The following is an 18,279-nucleotide window of genomic DNA, read 5'->3' on the forward strand; positions in this document are numbered from 1 at the left end:
TGGAGTCCGAAGAGATAGGAGAGGTGCTAAATGAATATTTTTCGTCAGTATTCACACAGGAAAAAGACAATGTTGTTGAGGAGAATATGGAGATACAGGCTACTAGACTAGATGGGATTGAGGTTCATAAGGAGGAGGTGTTAGCAATTCTGGAAAGTGTGAAAATAGATAAGTCCCCTGGGCCGGATGGGATTTATCCTGGGATTCTCTGGGAAGCTAGGGAGGAGATTGCAGAGCCTTTGGCTTTGATCTTTATGTCGTCATTGTCTACAGGAATAGTGCCAGAAGACTGGAAGATAGCAAATGTTGTCCCCTTGTTCAAGAAGGGGAGTAGAGACAACCCTGGTAATTATAGACCAGTGAGCCTTACTTCGGTTGTGGGTAAAGTGTTGGAAAGGATTATAAGAGATAGGATTTATAATCATCCAGAAAGGAATAATTTGATTAGGGATAGTCAACACAGTTTTGTGAAGGGTAGGTCGTGCCTCACAAACCTTATTGAGTTCTTTGAGAAGGTGACCAAACAGGTGGATGAGGGTAAAGCGGTTGATGTGGTGTATATGGATTTCAGTAAAGCGTTTGATAAGGTTCCCCATGGTAGGCTATTGCAGAAAATACGGAGGCATGGGATTGTGGGTGATTTAGCGGTTTGGATCAGAAATTGGCTTGCTGTAAGAAGACAGAGGGTGGTGGTTGATGGGAAATGTTCATCCTGGAGTTCAGTTGCTAGTGGTGTACCTCAAGGATCTGTTTTGGGGCCACTGCTGTTTGTCATTTTTATAAATGACCTGGATGAGGGCGTAGAAGGATGGGTTAGTAAATTTGCGGATGACACTAAAGTCAGTGGAGTTGTGGATAGTGCAGAAGGATGTTGCAGGTTACAGAGGGGCATAGATAAGCTGCAGAGCTGGGCTGAGAGGTGGCAAATGGAGTTTAATGCGGAAAAGTGTGAGGTGATTCACTTTGGAAGGAGTAACAGGAATACAGAGTACTGGGCTAATAGTAAGATTCTTGGTAGTTTGGATGAGCAGAGAGATCTCGGTGTCCATGTGCATCGATCCCTGAAAGTTGCCACCCAGGTTGATAGGGTTGTTAAGAATGCATACGGTGTGTTAGGTTTTATTGGTAGAGGGATTGAGTTTCAGAGCCATGAGGTCATGTTGCAGCTGTACAAAACTCTGGTGCGGCCACACTTGGAGTATTGCGTACAGTTCTGGTCACCGCATTATAGCAAGGATGTGGAAGCATTGGAAAGGGTGCAGAGGAGATTTACCAGGATGTTGCCTGGAATGGAGGGAAGGTCTTATGAGGAAAGGCTGAGGGACTTGAGGCTGTTTTCGTTAGAGAGAAGGTTAAGAGGTGACTTAATAGAGACATACAAGATGATCAGAGGATTAGATAGGATGGACAGTGAGAGCCTTTTTCCTTGGATGGTGACGGCTAGCACGAGGGGACATAGCTTTAAATTGAGGGGTGATAGATATAGGACAGATGTCAGAGGTAGGTTCTTTACTCAGAGAGTAGTAAGGGCGTGGAATGCCCTGCCTGCAACAGTAGTAGACTCGCCAACTTTAAAGCCATTTAAATGGTCATTGGATAAACATATGGATGATAATGGAATAGTGTAGGTTAGATGGGCTTCAGATTGGTTTCACAGGTCGGCGCAACATCGAGGGCCGAAGGTCCTGTACCGCGCCGTAATGTTCTATGTTCTATGAAAAAGCCTGTTTCCATATTTGATCTTCACATAATCAGGATATTCTATTTACAGTGAATTTTCTTTTATTAATAGAATCCCTACAGTGTGGAAACAGGCCCTTTGGCCCAACAAGTCCATGCTGAACCATTCCCCTATAACCCACCTAATCTCCACATCTCTGAACACTATGGGAAATTTAACATGGTAATCCACCTAGCCTGCACATCTTTAATCTGTGGGAGGAAACTGGAGCACCTAGAAGAAATCCATGCAGACACGGAGAGAATGTGCAAACTCCACACAGACAGTTGCCCGGCGGTGGAATCGAACCCGGGTCCCTGGCGCTATGAGGCAGCAGTGCTAACCACTGAGCCACCATGCCACACTCATGGGATGTGGGCATTACTGGCTGGCCAGCATTTATTGCCCATCCCGAGTTCCCTCGTACCTTCTTTCGACACTGCAGTCCATGTGCTGTGAATAGACCCACAATGCCATGCGAGAGGAAATTCCAGGATTTTGACCCAGCAAAAGAATAATGATATATTTCCAAGTCGGGATGATGAGTGGTTTGGAGGAGAACTTGCAGGTGGCAGTGTATTCATGTATCTACTTCCCTTGTCCTTCTTGATGGTAGTGGTTGTGGGTTTTGAAAGTCCTGTGTAAGATATTTAGTTAACTTCTGCAGTGCATCTTGTAGATAGTACACATTGCTGCTACTTAGCATCGATGGTGGAGGAGGTGGTGGACATTTGTGGAAATGGTACCAATTAAGCAGGCTGGTTTGTCCTGGGTGGTACAAAGAACAAAGAAAATTACAGCACAGGAACAGGCCCTTCGGCCCTCCAAGCCTGCATCGACATGCTGCCCATTACAACTAAAACTCCCTACCCTTCTGGGGACTGTATCCCTCTATTCTCATCCTATTTATATATTTGTCAAGATGCCCTTTAAAAGTCTCTATCGTATCTGCTTCCATTACCTCCCCTGGCAGCGAATTCCAGGCACCCACCAATCTCTGTAAAAAAATTTGCCTTGTACATCACCTTTAAACCTTGCCCCTCACATCTTAAACCTATGGCCCCTAGTAACTGACTCTTCCACACTGGGAAAAAGCTGACTGTTCAGTCTATCCATGCCCTTCATAATCTTTAGACCTCTATCAGGTTGCCCCTCAACCTCTGTCGTTCCAGTGAGAACAACCCAAGTTTCTCCAACCTCTCCTCATAGCTAATGCCCTCCTTACCAGGCAACATCTTGGTATATCTTTTCTGTACCCTTTCCAAAGCCACTACATCCTTCTGGTAGTGTGGCGAACAAAATTGAACACAATACTCTAAATGCGGCCTAACTAAGGTTCTATAAAGCGAAGGTGTTGAGCTTCTTGAGTGTTAATGGCTCATCCAGGCAAGTGGAGAGTATTCCATCACACTCTGACTTGTGCCTTGTAGGTAGACAGACTTTGGGAAGTTGGGAGTCAAATTACCTGCTGCTGTATTCCTAGTGTCTAACCTGCTCTTGTAGCCACTGTATTTATATGTCAAATCCAGTGGAGCTTCTGGTCAATGGTAACCCTAGGGATGTTGTTAGTGGGGTTTCAGTGATATTAATGCCCTTGAATATCAAGGAGTGGTGGTTAGATTGTCTTTCATTGGAGATAAATACTGCCTGGCATTCGTATGGCATGAATAAGAACATAAGGACATAAGAACTACGAGCAGGAGTAGGCCATCTGGCCCCTTGAGCCTGCCCGCCATTTAGTAAGATCATGGCTGATCTTTGAGACTCAGCTCCACTTACCTGCCCACTTAATTCCTTTACCTTTCAAAAATTTATCTAGACTTGCCTTAAAAACATTCAGTGAGGTAGCTTCAACCACTTCACTGGGCAGGGAATTCCACAGATTCACAACCCTTTGGGTGAAGAAGTTCCTCCTGACCTCAGTCCTACATCTGCTTCCCTTTATGCCCTCTAGTCCTAGTTTCACCTGCTAGCGGAAACAACCTCCCTGCCTCTACTTTATTTATTCCCTTCATAATCTCATATGTTTCTATAAGGTCTCCTCTTATTCTTCTGAATTCCAATGAATATAATCCCAGTCTACTCAGTCTCTCCTCATAATCCAACCCTCTCAACTCTGGAATCAACCGAGTGAATTTCCTTTGCACCCCCTCCAGTGCTAGTATATCTCTTCTCAAGTAAGGAGACCAAAACTGCACACAGTACTCCAGGTGTGGCCTCACCAGGACCCTATACAGCTGCAGCATAGCCTCCCTGTTTTTAAACTCCATCCCTCGAGCAATGGCAGACAAAATTCCATTTGCCTTTTAATCACCTGCTGCACCTGCAATCCCACCTCCAGCGATTCAGGCACAAGGACACCCAAGTCCCTTTGCACAGCAGTGTGCTGCAATTTTTTACTGTGTTACTGAATGTTAGTGAACTTTTCAGCCCAAGCCTGGATATTGTTGCATTTGAACATGGACGACTTCGGTATCTGAGGAGTTGTGAATGGTGCTGAATATCATCCAGTCATTAGCAAACATCCCACTTCTGACCTCATAATGGAGGGAAGGTCATCGATGAAGCAGCTGAAGATGCTTGGGCCTAAGACAACATTCGGAGGAACTCCAGCAGAGATGTCCTGAAGCTGAGATGATTGACCTCCAACAAACACAGCCATCTACCCATTTTCCAGTTAAGACTTCAACTCGCGAAGAATTTTCAATCTGATTTTTGTGAGGCAGTGGGGAGTATTAAATGAAGATTATTGCTTAATTAAGACTTTATTATCTGTACATCTACCCTCATTATCATGCAGTTGCTTTTTCTTACCAAACTTATTGAACAAACTAGATGCTCAGAATTCTTGACGTGGAGTTTAAAGCAGTTTCCTGGTGACTTTTTAAAAAAATTCAACATTTATTATCTACTCCTAATTGCCCAGAGGACAGTTAAGAGTCAAGCACATTCCTGTGGGTCTGGAGCATACATGGACCAGAGCAGCTAAGGAAAGCAGCTTCCTTCTCTAAAGGGCATTAGTGTATCAGAAGGGTTTACACAATTTGACAGTGGTTTCATGTTTATCAATAGACTTTTAATTCCAGATTTTCTCTTTTTTACTGAATTAAAATTCTACCATTTGCCATGGCCGGGTTCAAAGCCAGGTCCCCATAACATTACCTGGGTCTCTGGATTAAACAGACTGGCAATAGTAGAATGAGGCCATTACCTCCCCTAAGCTCATACTTGCTCCAAAGGATCTCCATGCCAGACATGAAGCACCAACATCTCAAAGCACACTCCACGGGCACAGGCCACACACACACCCTCACATCCACTAGTATCCAATATTGCCAGCCTCTAAGAACCCTCATGGCACATCTCCAAACCACCTAAAGTATATTTTTGCACATTGCTGCTGTACCTTGTGGCAATGACATCTATCATTGTAATAATGCAGTAAGATTGTGCTCAGATGCATACATCCTGCTGATGAAGTAAATCTTCTCAGAGCTGTTTGCTTGCTGCTTTCATGCTCACTCACTTTGACCCTCCCTACATGCTCACAGCAACTATGTCTTAGCTTAACTTTTTGCATCTTGTCCCTCGGCCAGAGATACCAGGCTCACAGAACTGCTGTTCTGTGACGCCATATAGTGCAGCAGAGTCCAGAACATTTGTTATTGTTAATAAAAACGAAGTGCTGGAATTCTTCAGCAGGTCTGTCAACATCTTTGAAGAGAGAAAGAGTTAATGTCTCAAGTATGATATGCCTCTTCTTCAGAACTGAAAGAGGGTGTAAAATGATGTTTTTTATGCTGTTAACAGAGAGAGAGAGGTAAAGCAGATAGAAAAGACAACAAGGGTGCTAATGATGGTAAAGGTTTTAAAGACGTAAAATGGGAGCAAATAAGATGTAAAAACAAGAAAATAGGGCCACTGTGTTGAAAAGCCACAGCTTGGCAAGGGTTGGTGGATGTAAGAAAAATGGATCAGAGATAACGATCGGCAATTCTGGAATTCAATATGGAGTCCCAGAGGCTATAAAGAGCTGAAATGGAAAATTAGGTGTTGTTCCTCCAGCTTTGTTATACTGCTGTTATAAGGCCACTTTGTTCTCAGTACCTGCATTCAACTCATGAGCTGGATCAGGTTTCATCTCCAGGTTATTAGCTTGATGTGTTGGTGCTCAGTCACTTTAACACTACTTCGATGCTTGCAGCTTTCTTGCCTTGGCTTGAATTTTTGCACTGTGTCTGTAACAGGCTCAGGATGGAAATGTTAGCAAGCAATTGGATGGTCAGGTTGTCAGTAGTGCTCAGTCAAGTCAAGGAAGATAGTTTTTGCTCAGGGGAACCCAGCAAGCAGTGTAATTCAAAGGCTGCCCTCCAATTTCAGCCCATTGTAGCACATCCGCACAACAGTTTGGCAGATCCACGCACACCAATTAGCTTATTGACACATTGACTGCTAGTTCCAGAAACTGCTGCCACAGCAGGTAAGATCAGAGAGAATGCAAGACTAGGGGCGTGGACCCAGTCAGTCAGCTGCTTAACCCAGTCAGAGTCAGAATCCTCTCCTCATAATAGGTGAGGAACCAAATGCTGGGCAGCCCTTCACCCATCTAGATTTTTCTGCCCTGTAATGGGCTGTTCCCTCCTAGAGTGAGAGAGATGCAGGCATTAAGGAAGATGAAAGCCGGCGGAACAGTTTTTACTGTTGGTAGAGATGGGGAGGTATCCCAAGCAAGTGAGTAGGCAGTTTAGAGGGATTACTGGTATCAAGGGTTAGGGTGGGTGACAGTGAGTCACAGAAGCTGTTGCAGGCAGCACGGTGGCTCAGTGATTAACACTGCTGCCTCACAGTGTCAGCGACCTGGGTTCGATTCCAGCCTCGGGTGTCATCTGTGTGGAGTTTGCACATTCTGCGTGGATTTATTCCGGGTGCTGTGGTTTCCTCCCACAGTCCAAAGATGTGTAGGGTAGGTGGATTGGCTATGCTAAATTGACCATAGTGCCCAGGGATGTTTAGGTTAGGTGGGTTAGTCATGGGACATGCAGGGGTAGGGGAATAGGTCTGCATGGGATGCTCTTCGGAAGGGTGGTATGGACTTGTTGGGCCAAATGGCCTGTTTCCACACTGTAGGGGTTCTATGATTCAATTGTGATAGTGGCAGAAAATCTATCTTGTTTGGAGATGGGTACAGCAGCAGAGACAGAGTGTGAGGTATCAGACAGAAGATGGTGCTACTTATGCTGGCAGCATGGGGAAGATCATTGATATTTCTTCAGATGGGTGAGGCTGCACTGACCCAGATGGAAACCTCTAACCAGGCAGGTATGACCTCCTCTTGTGGTAAGAGTTTGTCTCATGTCTACACTACCTCATCCAGTTTCCTCTCTACCTAGCAACGAATATTCCCTTGTCTGCCATGTCTGGGGCAAATTCAGGAACCTTGCAGAGTAACTGTGGAGCAACAGTGCTTATCTAGGTGCACAATGAACTTTCAAAGATAGCGCTGGTGCCAGAGATATTGATTAATTGTGAGACATGCCAGCAATGGCAAGTTTTTCAAGGACTGGCATGTTAGGATGGGGTGTGAATCATCTGAGAGAGGCACCATGATGAGGGAAGGGTGGTGTCTGTATTTAATAAGGTGAGCTTGGTAAGATATAGTGAGAAAACGCACGAGGCTCACAGATTGAAACAATGCACGGAACTTATCAAAAGGTCAAGTCAGCATAAGGAGGGGAGAAGTGTTGGGCATTCTAAAAGGCATTAGGGTGGACAAGTCCCCAGGTCCGGATGGGATCTATCCCAGGTTACTGAGGGAAGCGAGAGAGGAAATAGCTGGGGCCTTAACAGATATCTTTGCAGCATCCTTGAGCATGGATGAGGTGCCAGAGGACTGGAGAATTGCTAATGTTGTTCCCTTGTTTAAGAAGGTAGCAAGGATAATCCAGGTAATTATAGACCGGTAAGCTGGACGTCAGTGGTGGGGAAGCTGCTGGAGAAGATACATTTGGAAGAAAATGGGCTTATTAGTGATAGGCAGCATGGTTTTGTGCAGGGAAGGTCATGTCTTACCAACTTGATAGAATTCTTTGAGGAAGTGACAAAGTTGAGGAAAGGGCTGTAGATGTCATATACATGGACTTCAGTAAGGCGTTTGATAAGGTTCCCCATGATAGGCTGATGGAGAAAGTGAAGTCGCATGGGGTCCAGGGTATACTAGCTAGATGGATAGAGAACTGGCTGGGCAACAGAAGAAAGAGAGTGGAAGGGAGTTTCTCAAAATGGAGATCTGTGACCAGTGGTGTTCCACAGGGATCTGTGTTGGGACCACTGTTGCTTGTGATATACATAGATGATCTGGAGGAAGGTATAGATGGTCTGATTAGCAAGTGTGCAAATGACAACTAAGATTGGTGGTGTAGCAGATAGTGAAGGGTACTGTCGGAGAATGCAGCAGAATATAGATAGATTGGAGAGTTGGGCGGAGAAATGGCAGATGGAGTTCAATCCAGGCAAATGTGAGGTGGTGCATTTTGGAAGATCCAATTCAAGAGCGAACTATACGGTAAATGGAAAAGCCCTGGGGAAAATTGATGCACAGAGAGATCTGGGTGTTCAGGTCCATTGTACCCTGAAGGTGGCAACGCAGGTCAATAGAGTGGTCAAGAAAGCATACGGCATGCTTTCATTCATCGGACGGGGTATTGAGTACAAGGTCATGTTGCAGTTATATAGGACTTTGGTTCGACCACATTTGGAATATTGCGTACAGTTCTGGTCGCCACATTACCAAAAGGATGTGGATGTTTTGGAGAGGGTGCAGAGGAGGTTCACCAGGATGTTGCCTGGTATGGAGGGTGCGAGCTATGAAGAGAGGTTGAGTAGATTAAGATTATTTACATTAGAAAGATGGAGGTTGAGGGGGGAACCTGATTGAGGTCTACAAAATCATGAGAGGTATAGACAGGGTGGATAGCAAGAAGCTTTTTCCCAGAGTGGGGGACTCAATTACTGGAGGTCACGATTTCAATGTGAGAGGGGAAAAGTTTAAGGGAGATATGCATGGAAAGTTCTTTATGCAGAGGGTGGTGGGTGCCTGGGACGCGTTGCCAGCGGAGGTGGTAGAGGCGGGCACGATAGTGTCATTTAAGATGTATCTAGACAGATACATGAATGGGCAGGGAGCAGAGGGATACAGATCCTTGGAAAATAGGGGACAGGTTTAGATAGAGGATCTGGATCGGCGCAGGCTTGGAGGGCCGAAGGGCCTGTTCCTGTGCTGTAATTTTCTTTGTTCTTTGTAAAACTGACACTGCCAAAAAAGCTTAAGATTCAGCTGACAGTCTAAAATAAATGGTACAATTCTAAAGGAGATGCAGGACCAGAGGGATCTGGGTGTGTATTTGTGAATGTTATCAAAGGTAGAGTACAGGCTGAGGGAGTGATTAACAATCATGCACCATCCTTTGTTTTATTAATAGTGGAATAAAGCATAAAAGCACAAAAGTGAGGAAGTTATCTTCAACGTCAAGTGGTGCACTGTCGAGCTGGAGGAACAAGCAGACCAGGCAGCAGAGGAGTAGGAAAGTTGACGTTTCAGATCGGGACCCTTCTTCAGAAATGGGGGAGGGGGAAGGAAGCTCAGAAATAAAGAGAGAGAGGAGGGGTGGGGCTGGCGAAGATTGGTGGGATGGTGATAAGTGAGTGCAGGTAGGTAGTTGTGGTGATTGGCCAGTGAGGTGGGAGAGAATATGGACAGGTTGTGTTAGGTTAAGGAGGTGGGCATGAGAGGGAGGGTTGGTCATAGGATGAGGCTGTGGATGGGGAGATTTTGAAACTGGTAAAGTCCACGTTTAGGCCATTGGGCTATAGGCTCCCAAGGTGGAACAGGAGGTGCTGCTCCTCCAGTTTCCAGGTGGCATCATTGTGACATTGGAGGAGGCCCAGGATGGACAGGTCATCAAGGAAGTTGCAGGGGGTGTTGAAATGGTTTGTGACTGGAAGGTGTTGTCGTTTGTCGCGAACAGAGTGCAGGTGCTCGACAGAGCGGTCTCCAAGCCTCCGCTTTAGAATTGTCTTCTAATGTAAATAAGGAATACAAAATCATATTTCTCTGTATTGAACCTCATTTACCACCTATTCATCTACTCCAACAACTTGTCAATGTCCTTTTGGAGTTCAACACTGTTGAAGTTACAGTTTACAATTCTTGCAAGTTTAATGTTATCTGCAGATTTTGAAGTTGTTCCCTACCCACCAAGAACCAGATATATAGAAGAAAAAGCAAGGGTACTTATAGAAAAGCCTTCATTGTCACATGCAGTTGAATGAACACAGTGAAAAGTTTGTAATGTCGCCTCTCAGCACTATTTTAGGTGCAGCGTACCTGGTCCTACTAATGATCCCCAGGGAACGCCACTACAAATCTTCCCCCAGGTCAAAAGTATTCATTGATCAATACTCTGTTTTGTATAATTTAGCCAATTTTGTATAGAAGTAGCTACTAGCCCTTTTGCACCATGATCTATACTGCTCTTCACAGGTCTATTACAAGGCACTGTACCAAGCATCTTCTAAAAATCCGTGTATGCCACATCAATAGTGTTACCCTCATCAACCCTCTATGTTGCCTATTCAAAAACTCCAGCAAGTTAGTTAAACACAACTTTCATTTTAGAGATCTATTTGACTCTTGCTAATCGAAGCACCTTTTCCCATACAAAATAATTGATTCTAGAAGTTAAACTAACTAGTCTATAATTGTTGGGATTATCCTTGCAACTTTTCTTGAACAAGGCCATAATGTCTTCAATTCTCCAGTTTTCGAGTGTCTCCCTTGATTCTAGGGAAGACTAAAAGGTAATGCATGCAAATTTCCACCACTACTTCCTTCAAAATCTTTGTATGTCTCTCAACCGGTCCTGGTGCCTGGTCAACTTTAAGTGCCAACTATCTATCCAAGACTACTTCCTTATTAATTCTGAACCCTTCAAGTGACAGAGTTTCCTCCCTGTAACCATGGCCTGCATTATGCTCCTCCTTTGAAAAGACAAATGTATTCTTTTAACACATCAGCCATGCCCCCTACTCCATGCTTAAATCCCTTTTATGTTTATTAACCTGCCTTACTCCTCCATTAACCAACCATTCTTGACCTTTCATATGCTTAGAGAAGACCTTGGGATTTCCCTTTATGTTACAGGCCAGTCTTTTCCTCATTGTTCCTCTTTGCTTATCTTACTTACTTTATTACCTGTTCCCACATCTTTGGTATTCCCATTGGTGGAAGGATCAAAAACAAGAAGGTGCAAAATTAAGGTAACTGGCAAAAGAAATATTGACAAGAGGAAAAGCTTTTTCACACAATGACTGGTTAGGATCAGGAATGCATTGCTAAGACAACGGAAGGGCTAAGTTACTTGGAACTTTCTATAGGGAATCGGAGGAGAAAAATGTGGGACTATTGGGAGATGGCAAAGGAGTGGCATTAGGTAAATTGTTTTGAGGGAGAGGCGGCACAAATATGACAGGCTAATACAATTCTGTTATTCTGAGACACCTTCTTCTAAGTAAAATATTCATGTTTGGAGGCTTGCATACCCTATAGAACATAGAAACATAGGACAGGATTAGACCATTCAGCCAATTAAGCCTGCTCCATTGTTCAATCATGGCTGATTTGACACTTTAATGCCATTTACACACACTATTCCCATAACCCTTTATACAATTGGTAATCAGGAAACTATCAACCTCTCCCTGATATATACTCGAAGACTGAGCTTCTCACTGCCTTCTGGGTTAGAAAATTCCAAAGATTCACAGTGTAAAACAGAAAAAGAAATTCTACTTACAATTTTCCTAACTGGAATCTCCCTTATTTTTAAATTGTGTCCCTTGGTTTTAGACTCCTAAGAGAAACATCTTACCTACATCTACCCTAAATAATTTCTAAGTTTCTATAAGATTACCAAACATTCTTTGAACCTCTTGAGAGTTTTGGTTAGGGCACATTACTTTCGGGAGGAGACTGTACTGGAGAAGATTTAAAATGAGTACAGGGGTTCTCAGGCCTAGTTTCAGTTAGTGCATGTTTCCTTCACATGGAGCCTATACTGGGTGTAGTAATTGGAACAAGGTGGACCTTGTTGACTATACGGTCCTTGATTAGGGTTGTTAAGGAAAGCTCTGGCTGACCAATATAACCAGGAGTCATAGAGTCATTGATTAATACTGCATGGAAACAGGCCCTTGGACCCAAACTGGTCCATACTGACCATGGTGCCCTTGCAACTAGTTCTAATTGCCTGCATTTGGTCCACATCCCTTTAAACCTTTCTCATCCAAGTACCTGTCCAAATGTTTTTTAATTGTTGTTATTGTACCTGCCTCAATCACTTTCTCTGGCAGCCCATTCCATATAGGCACCACTCTCTGCGTGAAGAAATTGCCCCTCAGGTCCTTCTTAAATCTATCCCCTCTCACCTTAAACTTCTGCTTTCTAGTTTTCAATTCCCCATCCCTGGGGAAAAAGTCTATATGCATTCATTGTATCAATGATTTTATACACCTCAATAAGGTGTTATGTTACAGTTGTACAAGTCATTGGTGAGGCTACACTTGGAGTATTGTGTACAGTTTTGGTCACCAAGAGTGAAAAATCATTCTATGTTCCAGGGAATAGAGTACCAGCTTGGCCAACTTCTCCCTATAACTCAAGCCTACTAGTCCTGCCAGCATTCTCGTAAATTTTCTTTACACACTTGCCAGTTTAAATACATCTTTCCTACTACTTGGTGACCAAAACTGTACACAATACTCCAAGTATAGCCTCACCAATGACAACTGTAACATAACATCCCAACTCCTATACTCAATGCCTCAACTGATGAAGGCCAACATGCTAAATGCCTTCTTCACCATCCTGTCCACTTGCGATGCCGCTTTCAACAAACTAGGTTGCTCTGTTCCACAACACTCCTCAGGACCTTATCATTTACTGTACAAGTCCTACCTTGGTTTGACTTTCCAAGGTGTAATCCGTATTGAATTGCATTTGCCGATCCTCAGCCCACTTCCCCATCTGATCAAGAACCCTGTGTAATTTTGATAACCTTCTTCGCTATCCACAACACCTCCTAATTTTGTATCATCCGCAAACTTACTACTCATGCCTTGTACATTCATATCCTGTAAATATGTAAATAACAAATAACAAATAACAAAGGTCCCAGCACCAACCCTGTGGCACACCACTAGTCACAGGTCTCCAGTCTGAGAAACAACATTCAATTATCACCAGAGATAGTAGGAACTGCCGATGCTCGAGAATCTGAGATAACAAGGTGTAGAGCTGGATGAACACAGCAGGGCAAGTATCATCAGAGGAACAGGAAAGCTGCTGTTTCCGGTCTGGACCCTTCTTCAGAAAATTTCTGAAGAAGGGTCCAGACCCAAAACGTCAGCTTTCCTGCTCCTCTGATGCTGCTTAGCCTGCTATGTTCATCCAGCTCTACACCTTGTTATTTCAACTATCACCATCTGCTTCCTACCATTGAGCCAATTTTGAATATAATTAGCTAGCTCTCCCTGGATCCCATGTGACCTAACTTTCATGACTAGCCTGTGTGTGGGATCTTGTCAAAGGCCTTACTAAAGTCCATATAGACAACATCCACTGCCCTACCCTCATCCATCCTCTTGGTTATATCTTCGAAAAACTCTAAAAGATTTGTCAGACATGACTTCCTGCAAACAAATCAATGCTGACTATCCCTAATCAGACCTTGACTATCCAAAGGTTGGTTGATCCTGTCCCTTAGTATCCTCTCCAATAACTTTGCCTACCGCTGATGTCAGGTTCACTGGCCTGTCTTTGCTACCTTTCTTAAACAATGGAGAACATTAGCCACCTTTCAGTATTCTGGAACTTCACCACTGGCTAAAGATGAAGCAAAAATCTCTGCAAGGGCCTCTGCAATTTTTTCCCTAGCCTCCCACAACATCGGAGGATGTACTTGATCAGGCCCGGGGGATTTATCCACCTTAATGCGTTTTCAGACTGCAAACACCTCCTCTCTGTTAATGTGTATGTGGTCCAAAACATCCCGACTTGTTTCCCATATCTCCCTGAGGAGATTAGACTCTCCTCCGTCCAGGGGACTGACTCTGAGCTGGCTGGTCACTGAGCCTGTGCGTGCAGGCCTTGGACTGAGCCTTTTTGTGTGTAGGCCCCTGACTGAGCCGGTGTGTGGGGAGCGGCCCTTTGTGTGTGGGCCAACAGCCCCATGTGCGTAAGCTGATAGCCCTGTGTGCGTTGGCCCGCAGCCCCATGTGGAAGCCCCAGGCGGAAGTTCCTATGCAGGAAATACAAGCAAACCTCTTTCATACAATTGTCAATAATGTTGTAATTCCTTATATTTTGTGAAAAGAATTATGATTGCGCAAGAGGAAAGAAAAAAAAAATGACTGGAAAAAATGTAACCAGGACAGTGGGATCTCCTCAGAGGAGGAATAAAAAATAGAACCAGGAGATTAGAATCTCCTCTGTGCAGGAGACTGACTCCAAACTGGCTGGCCACAGCCAGTGTACTGTGCACTAGTAAATAAAGGATGACTTGGTGACGGCACCCGGTCTCTGTGCAGTTATTTCAGTTCGTAAATAGGAAAAAACACATGGGATTTAGAATCTCTTCAGTTCAACGGACTGACTCCGAACCGTCTGGCCATAGCCAGTGTATTGTGCAGGGAGGAGAAAGTTTCCTTTGGCAAAAGAGAGAAGAGATTTCGACTTCTTTTCGCCACTACCACTGCAACTGTGCTATATAAAGCAAAAGAAGGAGCAGAAATCAGGAGGCTGGAGAGCGATGGAATCATCAAACTAGTGTAGTTCACAGAATGGGCAGCACTGGTTGCACCGATTGTGAAGCCTGATGGCTCACTTTGCTTTTGTGGGGATTTTCAGCAAACATTAAACCACTTCTTGCAGCTGGATAAGTATCCGATCCCTCACACTGAATACTTGTACACAAAGTTGGTGGGGCGGGCTGTCCTTTGCAAAACTGGACATGAGCCATGCCTAACAGCAAATGCGAGTGGATGAGAATCCTAGAGATACGCTACAATTAATACCCATGAGAGTTTATATCAGTATACAAGACTGCTATTTGGGGAATCATCAGCCTGTGCCCTTTGCCCGTGGACCATGGAGAACATTTTAAAAGGGCTATCCCAGGTTGCCATTTATCTGGATGATGTACTAATAATAGGGAAGACCAATAAGAGCACTTGGAGAACTTGGACACAGTATTTAAGTGTTTTTCCAAAGCAGGCATGCATCTTAGAAGAGAAAAAATCTGTGCTTTAGGCACCCCAAGTGACCTACTTGAGTTACAGAGTCGACAAAACTGGAATACACTCCTCGGAGGGTAAAGTGAGGATGATCAAAGGAATCCCAACTCCCACGTCTGTACCAGAGCTAAGGTTTTTCCTTGGGTTAGTGAATTTTAGAAAAAATTCATACATAACGTGGTCTCCATCTTAGCACCCTTACACCTGCTACTGAGAAAGGGTCAGCCTTGGAAATGGTTGCGTAGCCAAGAAGTAGCCTTTATGGAAGTGAAAAAGTAGCTACTGTCATCTAAGGTGTTGGGCCACTACAATCCCAAGATGCAGGTAGTGCTGACAAGCGATGCTTCTCCATATCGCATCAGGGTAGTGGTGGTTCACAAGTGGCCCAATGGAGAGGAACGCCCGCTTGCTTATGCTTCCTGGACTTTGTCTGATGCTGGACGCAAATATGCCCAGTTAGAGAAGAAAGGTTTGGCAGTCATCTTTGACATGAGAAGGTTCCACCAGTACCTTTATTGACAGGAAGTTGTCATAGTAACAGATCACACACCCCTGCTAGGGCTACCAAAGGAAGACAAAGCTGTGCCATCCATAGCTTCCGATAGAATTCAGTGATGGGCCCTCATTTTCAGCACATACGAATACAGGTTAGAACATCATTTAGGAAACCAAGTGGCTAATGTGGATGCCTTGAGCTGTCTCCCAATGGCAGATACTCCATTACTGGTGCATCCCTGGAATAGTCTGTTTTAGTTTTAGACTTCTTAGACACCCTTCCAGTCACTGACAATATCCGACTGTGGACGCAAGAAGACACTGTCCTACTGAAACTAAAGCAGTTGGTGGTAAGAGGTGAAACAGAAGGGCCATCGGAACCCTGATTGAAACCTTTCTGGACCCGGTAACACCAGAACACCATAGAGGACGGTATATTACTATGGAGAGCAAAGGTGACTGTCCAGAGTAAAGGTCGCCGCCAGATACTGGCTGAACTCCACCATGGTCATCCAGGGGTTTCCAAGATGAAGATGCTAGCAAAAAGCTGTGTCTGGTGGCTGGAGTTGGATACCAGCATTGGGAACTGCCCCACCAATGCAGCAGAGTGTCAACAAGGACAAAAATTGCTACCAACAAAGCCTGTACATTTGTGGAAATGACCGGGTAAACCCTGGACTCGGTCGCATGTTAATTATTCCAGTCCTTTCGTGGGCTCAATGTTCCTGGTCATTGTGGATGCCCATTCAAAGTGGTTGGACGTGTGTAAAGTTCATTCAGCAAACTCAGGGATGACAACTGAGATGCTGCAAGCATTGTTTGCAATACACGGACTCCTGAAAGTATAGGTCAAGGACAATGGGACATAATTTACCAGCAGGGAATTTGAACATTTCCTAAAGTTAAATGGCATTCAACACATAAGGACAGCTGCATAACACCCATTGTCCAATGGTCTAGAGGAAGGAGTGGTCCAAATGTTGAGGGCAGGCTTACAGAAGCAGTCTACAGTGTCAATTGAGACCAAACTGTCCAGTTTCCTATTTGAATATAGGACCATCCCACATGCAACAACAGGGATAAATCCAGCAGAGTTGCTGATGGGGACAAGACTTCACACCAGGTTAAGCCTGATATTCCCAGGTGTAGGGTGAAACAGGAGCAGGAACGCCAATACCAGCCACATGACTCCTCTTAGCAAGAGAGAAAATTTAATTCAGGGGACGAAGTTTGGTGCTGGAACCATGGAAATGGCCCCATATGGGTGCAAGGCGAGGTTGATGCAAGGTCAGGTTCCATGACCTACAAAGTTTGGGTAGATGATACAGTCCTGAACAAACATGTGAATCACTTGAAAGCTGTCACCTCACAAATGGGGCAAGCGTAAAACATACTTGACCCCTCAGAACAGCCAGATGACTGGTCAGAAATCGTAGGCTCTCCCCCTCCATCTAGTGTTGAGAAAACCTCAGTCTGAAATGAATGCAACTTCAATACCGTTCCCAAGAAAGAAGAGGAAAGTCTCCTGAGACGCCCCAGGTGCAAGAGGCGGGCTCCAGTCCAGTACACGCTGTCCGTGTCAGAATCTGAATCAGAGGAACCAGACTTGGGAGGAAAATGTCGCATGAAAAGCTACAAGCGAAAGGCTAGGCCTACATCCCTGGACTTAGAGGCTAGGGATGCAGTGATTGAAACCAGGTGGACCTCATTGATTACGAGTTCCTTGATTGGGGTTGTTAACCTGAGCCAATCAGGAAAGTCCTGGCTGACCAACATAACCAGGAGATTAGAATCTCCTCAGTCCAGATGACTGATGCTGGGCTGACTGACCACAGCCAGTGTACTGTACACAAGTAAGTAAAGGGTGACTTGGTGATGGGTTACTGGCCTCTGTGGAGTTATAAAAGATGTGAAAAAAAGAGAAAATATATAACCAGGAGATTAGAATCTCCTCAGTACAGACGACTGACGATGAGCTGACTGGCCACAGCCAGTGCACTGTGCACAAGTAAATAAAGGCTGACTTGGTGACAGGATACCAGACTCTGCAGTTATTTCACTAGGGAAGATTTAAAATTGGCGCGGGGGTTCTCAGGCCTAATTTTGGTTCAGGCACATTCCTTTCAGGAGGAGCCAGCAGCCACCCTTTCTGGAGAAGAATCCTGCAGATAATACAGGGGTAAAGGGGAGCACGGTTCCTGATTGGTCAGGCACTATTTTACGTCAACCCGTTCATTTCCTCGGTGTTACAGGCAAAAGAATTTCAATGCAGTATAGGGCAAGTGTGTCTCAGTCTTTCTAAAAGGTTAGTACTGTTAGTTCATTTTCTGGTTAGTACAAAGAGTTCAGACAGTGAGTAAGGTAGGGGGCTGCGCTATTTATTAGAAACTATTAACTGTGAATTTTAATTAGCTACCTAAAAATTAGCTTGTAAACTAACAGCCAATAGAGGGTTAGTCATGTCAGTTGGTGAAGTTTATGTTCTCTGTGTGAGATTTGGTCAATCATGGATGCTGAAAGGATCCCATAATTACATCTGTAGAATGTATATCCAGCTTCAGCTGCTCCCAGAACAAATGGATTGGCTTGAGTGACAGTTGGAAACACCAAACAGCACACAATTGTCAGAGACCATTATAGAAATTATAGAAACGTGGCCGCACCCAAAGGTATAGGAAGATAGATGGGTGACTGCTAGACAGTGCAGGAGTCCTCTG

General features: G+C 44.5%; 1 protein-coding gene across 1 annotated transcript in view; it reads right to left on the reverse strand.

Moving 5' to 3' along the window:
* fstl5 (follistatin-like 5) overlaps window positions 1-18,279 on the reverse strand; it is a 495,975-nt gene that overhangs the window by 125,950 nt on the left and 351,746 nt on the right. The window lies entirely within an intron of this gene.

Source organism: Rhincodon typus, chromosome 1 (assembly GCF_021869965.1).
Source record: "Rhincodon typus isolate 14 chromosome 1, sRhiTyp1.1, whole genome shotgun sequence".
Classification (NCBI taxonomy): domain Eukaryota; kingdom Metazoa; phylum Chordata; class Chondrichthyes; order Orectolobiformes; family Rhincodontidae; genus Rhincodon; species Rhincodon typus.